The 11,506-nt window shown below is 46.2% G+C and overlaps 1 protein-coding gene across 1 annotated transcript in view; it reads right to left on the bottom strand.

Annotated features, from left to right (window-relative positions):
* MICAL3 (microtubule associated monooxygenase, calponin and LIM domain containing 3) overlaps window positions 1–11,143 on the bottom strand; it is a 219,548-nt gene extending 208,405 nt beyond the window's left edge. Inside the window, 1 exon segment of the mRNA XM_033118574.1 lies at window positions 10,869–11,143. The gene's annotated coding sequence lies outside the window, so the exon portion shown is untranslated.
* Between the last annotated feature and the right edge of the window lie 363 nt (window positions 11,144–11,506).

The following is an 11,506-nucleotide window of genomic DNA, read 5'->3' on the forward strand; positions in this document are numbered from 1 at the left end:
GCCCACCATCCCTTGGGGGAGTCAAGGAATCGAACTGGCAACCATGTGGCTGAGAGCCCACTGGGCTATGTGGGAATCGAACCGGCAGCCTTCAGAGTTATGAGCATAGAACTCTAACCGCCTGAGCCACTGGGCCGATCCGGGCATGCACATTTTTAAATGTCTCATATATATTGCCAAATTGTCTTTCAGGAAGTTTACACCAGTTACATCCCCACCAGCAATGTATGATGGGGCTATCTCTCTGAACCCTCACCAATCCTGGGCACTTCTCTTCTTTTGTAATCCTTGACAATTTGACAGACGGAAAACATCATGTTTTTAAAATTATGATAGTGTATTTTTACCTATCAAGGTGATAAATATGTATCTTTTCTTCTAAGTTCCCTGGAATTAAATGACAAAATCAGTGTTTCCCTTTTCCTCCACTCAACCACTCTCCTCCCAAATCCCTAAAAAAAGACACAGAAATCAGAGTAGAATCTGCTTAAATGATCAATGACCAGACAAATTCAGTGTCATTTCACCCGAACCAATAAAAAAGGTAGTGGAACAAATGGCTAAAACAACACATACTGTATACATTATAACTTTGAAATGGGTAACAAATCCACATTTAGAAAGTTTTTCAGCTACAAAAGAATATGTCTTCTGAGTTATATTTAGTATTGGCTAATATTAAAATCAGTTTGCATTTCTTTAACAATAGCCAATTCTCTGATGCAGACAAGTCTAAGATGGACCAAGCTGGCAGCGCCTCCTCCATACCGAGTGGCTTATCCACTCTTATTACTCCAAACTCCTGCCTGGCTTTCTTGTCCCTTGGCTTTTCCTTGCTTTGTAGTTGCCTCCACGGGACCGCCTCCTCTCCAGCCATCAGGAGCCTGCCTAATTTCCCATCGAAGAATTTACCCCTTCTCCGTTCCCAGTGTGGTTTAATTAAGATCGATCACAACCCCTCTCTGGGCTGGAAGTGGGATGCAGGTGGCAGCCATACTGGGCCATGAGGTAGAGCCTCCCTAAGAGAGAAGCCAACCTGAACAAGTGAAACCGAGAGAGGGAAAGCTGGGTCTAGTCACATCTGTGAGCCCTGAATCAAGCCTCATAGGAAGCCAGTTATATGAAACAATAAATTCCCTCTTTTTTTGTGACTTAAACCAGTTTTGGTCATCTTTCTGTCACTAGCAAAGCAAAGAATGCTGACTGAAACACTGGCTGTTGATGGGTTCTGTTGTCCAATAGGAACTCAGTACATCCCTTCCAAGAATTCCAAATATCACACCCATTACTACCACTAGTTCAGTTCATCATGACCCCCAGGGGTATTCAGCTTTAAGGTCCCTCCAGGGAAATCTCAAGCTATGTATAGCCTACAGGATGCCTTGGACAGGTTCAGAAGCCTATCCTATATACCTATAGAATAAGAGAATCAAAAGGGAAGAACAGGATGGTTTCATACAAATTTGATCCCTGGGCTACATCTATTGTCATATGGACCTACTAAAGATATGAAGATATGAAAAGCTTGATTTCCTTGTTCCTACAGTGAAGATGATTTGAGAGCAATCCAGTCTCCTGGAGAAAAGCTAAGGGATTCATGGATTGGGATATCCCAGAGCTGGAAGACATCCCGGGTCCTAGGGTTTATCCCTAAGCTAACATCTCATTGTGAGGTAAAAAACAAAACAAAATACACAGAAATCTTTTAACTAATTAAATCTCTTTAACTAATTCCTGATTGACAAGTTTTACCCTGCCAGGACCAAGGAAATTTAAATGCAACTTGACAAAATTGTAAATCTACTTCTGCATTAAGTTTTATAATACAACGGCAAAAGAATTGAGAGGTGTTTCCCCAAACTCATTGGTGTGTACGTTCTATAGTAGTCAGAGATTCTATTCAAGTACAATCAAGCCAAACTAAGATGGGAGTCTGTGGAAGAAACCTAAGTGACCAAAGTCACTGCAAAATAAAATCTAGAATCATCACATTGTAATCATCGTCAAACTAGAGCTTCCCTAGAGTCCTAACGAAATTGCAAGAAGGCTCCTCCCTAATTCAACTCAGACCATGTTTTTGAAAGTCTCTAGGGAACACAGCAAATTTTGCCAGCAGGGTGTTTCTGGACTTATATCTTCATATGCAGCCACACCTAAGAAAATTTACCAAACAACAAAATGTATAAATATATGTACACATATATTGGTATAACATATATAGAAATACATACATTTCTCTTTGTGCAGGACTTAGCTTCTTTGAACACAGGCCTTAGGTGTCTGTGTCCACTGTCAGAACTAAATGCTACACTTCTGTGAAGCTAAAAGAAAATCATCGTTGTGATTGGTTCTTCTCGCAGTGAGGAGGGAAAGAAGCTGCCTGTCTTTCCAATCCTACCTCACTCTGCTGCTCACACACATTCCTTTAAAAATAAAAACATCAATTTCAGTATTGCATGAGACGAAGGTCAAGTTCAGCCCAACGGGGTTATATTTGGAAAAAAAAATGACCTATTTTACACAGCTGTTTTCAATTGTGAAAGAGACAAGGGAGAGAGCGCATATGACACTGCACCTTTAGGAAGTGGGATAATGATAGCCGATGCCCTGATGAAGCCTCAGAGTGAAAGTAACAGCTTGAAAGCACTGGCATACAAATTGGCATTTTTAACTTGAAGAGAACTCATCCAAGTGGATCAGCCTTTCGGAAGGAAGGAAGAGATGTTAAATCTTCCCTTGTCTGGTGCCTCGTAGGGCGTAAGGGCGTATGCAGGGTTCCAAATCCTCTCTGCTCCTGTTTGAGATCATTGAACTTCTGTTTGATTTAAGCCTCTGAATCTTTCTCATTCATTCATCATGGGTGTCTATGAGGGCAAGGTACTTGTCTGGATGCTGGAGCATTCCACGGTCAATTAGACATAGGGCCTGACCTCAAGGACCGACAATAGAACAGGGAGAGTGTGACATGGATAGAAACGGGTCTTTGCCAGGCGGAAAGTACTGTCTTGTGAGACCTCCCTGGAAGGTTTCCATCTAAGAGAGCAAGGAAAGCTTCATGGAGAATGGTTATTTGAGTAGTCCCTCAAAAGAGGGAGATAAAGAAGGTATTCCGAGAAGTGAGCCTCCTTTTTCCCTTGTCCCAGTTACCACATGGGGAAAATAAGCAGAGTCCCAAGCCCCCCAATCCCCCACCCCCTGCGCCCCTTTACCAGCTTTTAAGGAGCACCTCCCCTGCCACAGGCGGTGGGAGGGGTGGTTGATGGAGGGTCAGAAAAGAGGGAACTTGAAAGGATAAATATTAACATGTTAACATCTAGGTGAAGAGAGGGATGGTGGTTTGAGATTACCTTCTTTTTGCTTATTTGTGCTTTTTCATTTGGGGAAAGAATGGGCTGTAGAACATACTTTTGTAATGAGAAAAAATAAATACAATTTTAAAACAACAGTCCTCCATCGCCCCAAAAGAAGAGAGAGAGAGAGAGAGAGACAGAGAGAGAGAGAAGAGAATGAGAAGAGCACCCCCATCTCGTCTGGTTTAACAGTCTTTGGGGTCCTCTGGCCACCGCAGGCTCACATCTCCTCAGTGTTGCCAGAGTTTCGCCCTGCTCCTGCTTGGAAACCAGCCAACATGCGTCACCGAGAGTGGCACTGGCCTCAGAGTGGCCCCCAGAGAGATGTCACAGCAGAATCGTGGGCTTTCACAACATGTGGGCAGAGAAAACCTCTAAAACAGTCTAGGCCCCCTGGGCCAGATGTCCCTAACCTTATCTAGAAGAGAAGTTACTTTGAGTTCCTGAAAATCTTCAATTCCTGACAATGAAAGCCCTAAGGAGAGAATGGGCAGAAGATAGCTGACTGTCACCACTGCTGACTCCATTTCCTTGCCTGCCAGCTGGGAAGCCTCATTAAAAACTTGGGGAGGGGAGGGGGCTGTATGCCCAGTAGGCCATGGCCTGCCATCTGAAGTTCCATCTTATAAGTTGAAGCTTCCCTACTGGTGTGTCACGGGGGGGTTCCTCATGTTGATGCCCTCAGCTCTCAGGGCTGCAGGTATGGCCAGGGGTGGCCAAGAGCTGCCCAGCTAGCCTCCTCCCACAGGATCACCTTGTCAGTGCACCAAAGGGTGTTGTTCGAATATCATCTACTTGTGAGATAGGATTTCACGATGTACTGTTTCACCGTCATTTACTGTCTGGAACTGCTGTCTTGCAGGAGGTGATGTGAAAGCACCAGAAACAGCAGCTCCAAATTCCTGGAGCTGCTCCCTTGTGCAAGGTCTGGGGCTGGGACGCTTGGGCACTAGCTCCATAGGAGGCATCTGTGGCTTTTGCCTGCCCAGCTTCCAGGTCCTCTCATTGGGGAACACCTGTGGTGACTGTCTTTTCTTTTGTGGGAACTGTCTTTCCGCCACTGCACGCAGGCCTGGTGGGCACGTCAGCCAGATGTCCTGCTCCATCCAGGGATACGTAGCACGTTGCCCAGCCGAGGCCAGGCGGGCTTCTTTTCTGGGAAGCTGAGTGTTAAGCAGAGAGATACCAGAACTGAAAATCACTGGAGCTGATTCATGCAGTCATGAACACCCTGAAGGAAACGAGTTGTATTTCTGCTCTCTACATCCCCTTAGCTGTCCTGTTTCTCATCCTGCCCAAGATCCGGCTGTTTACTTTTCATTCCATTCTATGAGTTAATTCATATTATTCCAAGAAAGTTCCTCCACCCACAGTTAGCCCTAAGAGTCTAGGTCCATTACTTGTAGCCAAAAAAAAATCAAGTAGGTATAAGTTTTAACTCTCCGAATAACCTCATTTTGTGTCATTATTATCCCTATTTTAATATAAGGTAATTCAGCTTCAAAGACGTTAAAAACCGTGCCCCAGATCACATAGCTAAGGAGTGCCACAGTCACAATTTGAACCCAAATCAACTGATATGGAGGCATGACAGGAGTGTCGTTTTTGTCATGAGCACAAAATGAGCTCAAACCCCCAGTTCCGCGCTTTCTGCATAAAAACACTGATCACATTAATGTCTCTGAATTCCCGTAACTCTCTTTAAATTAGAAATATGGGGGAAATAATGCTCATTTCATAGAGTTGTTGAGGGTTGATGGAAGTGATGCATATGAAGGCACCTAGCCTGGAGCATGTGCTTAACACATATTAATATCCCTTCCCTAGAAATAGAAATTATCTCTGCAGAGTAAATTCAACAAAATAATTGACGCTTTCTTTAGTCTAAAGATTAGTGCTTCTGAGTTGACTCAAACACAATGTACAATCTGTGTGTCTGTCACACACACACACACACACACACACACACACTTCTGTTTATGAGGGTTTCCCTCATATCTCTATGCCCCACCTGTGTCCTGGTGTCCTGTCTGTGGAAGGCCTATCAGAAAACGCAGACACCCTTAGGAAAAGAGACCAGGGCTTCATAAATACACATGCAATCTAAATCTTCCATCCAACACGCTTTTGAAGTAGGAAGAGCGCAAGAGTACTCATTTCTCTCCAGGATGATGAAACGAGGTACAGAGACAGTCAATGTTTATCTCGAGGTTACATAGCAAACCAGAGGTCGAGGACAGACCAGGAATTATACACTAGGCCAATTGACCTGGAAGAAAGAGAACAGATCCTCCAAATTGCTGGTTCCATTACTTTTCCCACCTTCTTCCCCTCTCTCTACTGTCTTTCCCACTTCATAAAACAGCTCCATCATTTAAACATCCACATTAGCCCAATTTCTAAGAAAGTTTCCCCAGAGCTCTGTCCATTACACACTTTATCTTTCTCTTCAGAGCTGTGACCTGCTTAAAATGTTCTTATAATTCTTTTAATGGGGGGAAAAAAGTCTCCAAAAGTATGTTCCATATGCTGGAAAAATTAAGGCCCCCTTATAACATATAGCTAAAGAGAAGTTATTTGTACTAAGATTTCTGATGGTTCTTCAGAGATAAATTCAGGTTTTCCTAGGATTGAGATTGTGAAAAGTACAACTAAAAGACCTAGATATTTAGTCCGTCAACAGATATTCACAAACTAACTGCCACAAGCAAGGATTTTAGCAGAGTTGACATTAGCTTAAAACAAAAGGGAACAAAAATTCGCATACCTTGAAGTTATTCAACATTACTGTGACTCTCATGATTTTTCTGGTTTCTAGGGCCAAGAAAACAATAGTCTACAAGGTAATATAACAATTTCCAGGATTTGTTTTCTTCTTCTCCACATTCATTTCTTCCAGTATTGAAGGTTTTATTTGAGGGTTCTTTGTTATTGAAAAGGTAATATATAACAGCACAAAATTTTTAACTTAAAAATCATCTATAATCCATCAGTTTGGCACAGCAAGCAACTTGCATATGAGCACATGCACACAGATTACTTAAAGTTACAAACTTGATGTGTTTGCTATTTTGTATTCTATTGTTCATTTATCATAAATTTTCCCCATGTTTCCTTCTATATGTCTCTGGACTTAAACTTTTGATATAAATGTAAAATATTCCATTGTATTGATGAACCACAAAATTTTAAAATGTTCCTCTAATGTTGGACATTTCAGCTATTTCTATTTATTTCTATTATAACTAACATAATAGAGGATATTATGCATTTGCAATTTTAAAAATCTTTATTAAATGACTTTATTGGGAAAAATTCCTGGTACTTTTATAGCTTTTCCTATGTAGTATTGTGGGGACAGAGCCAGGAGTGCAGTTTCCAGGCTCTCGGCCTTATGTGGAAAGGTGCTGGCTCAGGTAGTAAATGGCCATCAACTGTGATTGGATGGCCATCAGCTGTGGCTAGTTGGCCGTCAGCTGTAACCAGTGAGCCACTGGTCACTAATATAACTGCTGTGGCTACGCTAGCAAAAAAATGGGGGCTAGCAAGAAGATGGTGGCTGAGCTAGCAAGAGCGGATTGCAGTTAGCAACACGGCGGGTTGCAGCTAGCAAGTGGGATTGGTTGGTTGGCAGAGAAGTGGATGGCAGATTGCACATCATGTGGCTCCTGTTTCCTGTGTCTCCAACCCAGCCACCAGTGAGAATACAGTGGTATGACTTCCCTACCTATGGCTCTGTGGGTGTTCCTTTTTGGCCTCACCATGTCCTGCGTTCTTATGTGGGGAGCGAGAGCTGAGACCCCAGATGCCACCTGGCATCACAAATATCGTGGTGCATTGCACCCCAGTTTTACCACTTTTCAATGAAACCCACAATAAACAATGCAATTTTACTGCACCCTCAACGGTATTATGTGTTTTTAACCGTTAGTCATTAGCAAGAAGACAGTATCACAGCATTGCTATGATTGCTGTCAATGAGGAACACATATCCACCCATTTGTGTGCTCATTCATTTCCTCATGTGAGTGAATTTCTTCTTAGGAACTGTGAATTTATCCATAGAGTTATTTTTTCTCCCAGTAAGATTTATTGAGGTATAATTTATATATTATAAAATTTACTCTCTTTAATGTACAGTTCTGAGTTGTAACAAATATATGCAGTTATGGAACAGTTCTAGCATCCCCAAAAGTTTCCTGGTGCCCCTTTGTAGTCAACCTCTCCCCCATAACTTTAGCTCCTGGCAACTGCTAATCTGTTTTCTTTCCCTATGTTTTGTCTTTTCCAGAATGTTATCTATGCAGCAGTGTGTGAAGTTCTGGCCCAGGTTGGTAGATCACACTTTCTGGTGTATTTCAAGTTCTAACTCTCACACTCAGAGTTCTAAGGCCTTACCTAATTTCCTTGAGCACCTTAGGCATTGAGAACTCCAAAGTGCTGTGTAGTTTCTGCCTCCCACCTGCTTCACAGCACTTATGAATATTCATGAGATAACCTTAGAATGTAAGTGTTTCAAGAATCTCTCACCACAGGTTTGCCCTCGACTCTGTAATAGTACACGTAGGGAGGAGCTCACCCCAGTGCTTAAATTTTCAGGGAAACTAAGATTTTGGAATTTCCCTCCAGCTTAGGAGTTCAAGCCATTCTGGAGGATTTTAGGCCTGAGGAGGATAATGCTTTACAATTCTCAGGTGATCTTATCGTTGCTTCTCCCTTCGTGAGAGTGACCACAGCATCCCTGCCCCTCCTCGTCTAAGTGTCCCTTCTCCTGGCAGCGGGTGGGAGATTTACACATGTGACTCTGGTTAGTAATAACAGATATGAAGTCCATAATCTACAGGGGGCCACGGCTTTCTCTCTACTTGCAAAAGCATCCACCTCCTTTCCCCTTGCCCTGGAATATAAATCAGAAGGTTTCATTTAGTAAGGGGACCTATTCTGAGAAAGATGCTCTCCCTTGTCTGAAACACTACCTTCATCCAGAGCCTCCCTGAGCAGCCCCATCTGTGCCAGCTCTCTTCGCTTGCAGCTTCTAGGCGTTCATGACAGTTGTATACCTGCTGTCATCTAGGGTGTCAGGCCAGGTCTCTGCTCCCACTCCCCACATAAGAACGCAGGACATGGTGAGGCCAAAAAGGAACATCCACGGAGCCATAGGTAGGGGAGTCATGCCACTATAGTCTCACTGGAGGCTGGATTCAGACGACGTGCGACCTGCTGTCCGCTTCTCTGCCAACCGACCGACTCTCTCCTCGACTCCCCTTGACTCGACTCGACTCCCCAACATAGCTGCGGCAGTTATATTAGTGGCCAATGGCTCAAGGGTTACAGCTGACGGCCAAATAGCCACAGCTGACGGCCATCTACTACCCAAGCCAGCACCTTTCCACATGAGGCTGAGAACATGGAAACTGCTCTCTGGGGCTCTGTCCCCACACTCCACCCCTACAGGGTCTCGCCACACAATCTACGTGACAAGCGTCTTCTGCGAGGGGCCCTGTGCGAGGAGCCTGGAGGTGAATGCAATATCCTGGAAACAGCCAGGCTCTCTGGACACAACCAGGGTTTCACAGGGCACCACTAGTTCTTCTGGGCACAGCCAGATTTCCTGGGCTTCTTAGGGTACCACCAATCTCTCTGGGCACATTCAGGGCTCTCAGGGCACTGCCACTCTCTCGGGGCACAGCCAGACTTCTTGGACACAGCCAGGGCTCTCAGGGCACTGCCACTCTCTCTGGGCACAGCCAGACTTGCTGGACACAGCCAGGGCTCTCAGGGCACTGCCACTCTCTCTGGGCACAGCCAGACTTGCTGGACACAGCCAGGGCTCTCAGGGCACTGCCACTCTCTCTGGGCACAGCCAGACTTCCTGGACTCAGCCAGGGCTCTCAGGGCACTGCCACTCTCTCTGGACACAGCCAGACTTCCTGGACACAGCCAGGCCTCTCAGGGCACTGCCACTCTCTGGACACAGCCAGACTTCCTGGACACAGCCAGGGCTCTCAGGGCACTGCCACTCTCTCTGGGCCTCTCAGGGTACCGTGCTGGAACAATAGCGACTCACAGTCAAGGTGCTTAATATTCTCAATGGTGGCCGGTCAAGACACAAAAGCAAACACCCGCCAGTTCCACTACATGGTGGTATGTTCCCAAACAGTCAAGCGGTCCATTAAATTAGGGATGGAAGGCAATTCCCTATAGTCCATAGTCATTTGCCAGGGCTGTCCTGGGGGTGAGGGATGACCTTGACCTCACCCTCAGCTCCCACGGAGGACTCAGCAAGTGTTTCCTCCTGGGACTATAAGTCCTGCATCAGGGCTGCCTCAGCAAGCACTTCCCAGCCCACAGGGCCACAACAACATTTGCTTTCTCTGGCCTATGCTCGTTGGAGAACCGTCCATGTCTTCCCACCCCTCCATGGGGTCCAGCTCTCCGGCAGCTGCTCCTCCTGGTCTTCCTGAGACTGACGCACAAACTGCTCCACTGCCCTTCGGGGAGCTTTGGCTGGCACCGTACCCTGCTCGCTGCTCCATTTGTCATGCAGGGAGTCACAGGATCCACTACTTGCCAGCTCAGCCACCATCTTCTTGCCAGCCCCCATTTGCTGCTAGTGTAGCCTCGGCAGTTATATTAGTGGCCAATGGCTCAAGGGTTACAGCTGATGGCCAACTAGCCACAGCTGATGGCCATCTACTACCCGAGCCAGCACCTTTCCACATGAGGCCGAGAGCCTGGAAACTGCTCTCTGGGGCTCTGTCCCCACAGCCATAGAAGCATTTGATATTCTAAAACAAGATGCAGTCCTCTAGAAGTCATTTGGCCCTTCCCTCTGCTTCAAGGAAGGAATGAACGTAACCCTCCTTTTGTTAAAGACCCCATGAGAAGCACCTGCGCTGCGTGCAGTGCAGCCTCCTGGCACAAGCGCTATTTGTGTGCGTGCTGGGTTTTGAGCTGTTTTCCGCGCGGTGTGGGCAAGCGCTCGCGCCCTCTCCTGGAGCGAGGCAGATTCGCTCCTGGTGAAACAATTGTTTCTTCTGACTGAGCTCATGGACTCGTCTCCTTGAGCTCACCAGAAGGGACGCGGCTTCGCCAAGGACCTCTGGCATTCCTCTGCCATCTGGCATGCCATTGGTTTGCCTGGGGACGTTATTTCTTTGATTACGGGCAGGAACATAAAGCAAATTGGATAACCGTGGCTAGGACGCCGAGCCCGGCTGCTCCTCCGGTAGGCATTGGGCGTGTATGTTGTGATACAGCGCATATGCACAGGGTATCCGCCGGGTGTTGCGGTAATGGAGGCACGGAGACTGGGATCTAACTCCCACTGGTTATGGGAGCAGTGCGTTTAAAGGGAGACGAAATAATAATTCCAAGAAATTCAAAGGTATCAGAAAGAAAAATACTTCCCAATCATAAGCAATTCAAAGATGTGATTTTTAAAAAGGCATCAATCAAGACATATAACCTTGTCATTTAGGAGATTTGTTTACCAAAGGAAGACTTGATGGTACTCACCGATTAGGGTTCAAACAGCATCTCCTCCTAGGTGATGAACTCTGGCTCTACAGGGTCAGGGATCCTCAGTGTACAGGTGCTGCTGCTATGGCTGCGCGCATCTTAAGAGCTGCACACTCCACCTCCCCACTGGAACCCCACCGGAGGCTCCAAGGTACACCCCTTTCACCCCTAGTCTCTTCCCTCCAATTCTCTGTCAGAGTCAGGAGGTTTACGGTGGAGGGAGCGAAGAAGGAAGGAGATCCTGGGTGTCTGCCTCTCACTGCCTGTCCTCACCGCTGTCTCAGCCGGGGCTGCAGGAGTCAGTGCGGCAGAGCTGGCTGCAGGCTCATCACGGTTGCCATGGTAACCAGGAGCGGGAGACTTGGTGGTGGCTGGGAAAGGCAGAGGAGAGAAGGTAACAGATAAGCGATGACGTGCTCAACTCTCTCCTGGGCATCTGTTGAGCCACAAGAGATCTAAGGGAAGTGGCGTTCCTGGATGGTACCCTCCAGAATGTCTGTTCTGGAGCCTCAAACCAAAACCAAACCGTCCCTCCTCCTCTGCCTCTCTTTCCCTTTCTTCCCCTCCCCAATCCCTACCTCAATACACAGAGTAGCATTTTAAGGGTTGCAAATTCCATCACTATCCCGAGGCTC

This window comes from Rhinolophus ferrumequinum, chromosome 10, assembly GCF_004115265.2.
Source record: "Rhinolophus ferrumequinum isolate MPI-CBG mRhiFer1 chromosome 10, mRhiFer1_v1.p, whole genome shotgun sequence".
NCBI lineage: Eukaryota > Metazoa > Chordata > Mammalia > Chiroptera > Rhinolophidae > Rhinolophus > Rhinolophus ferrumequinum.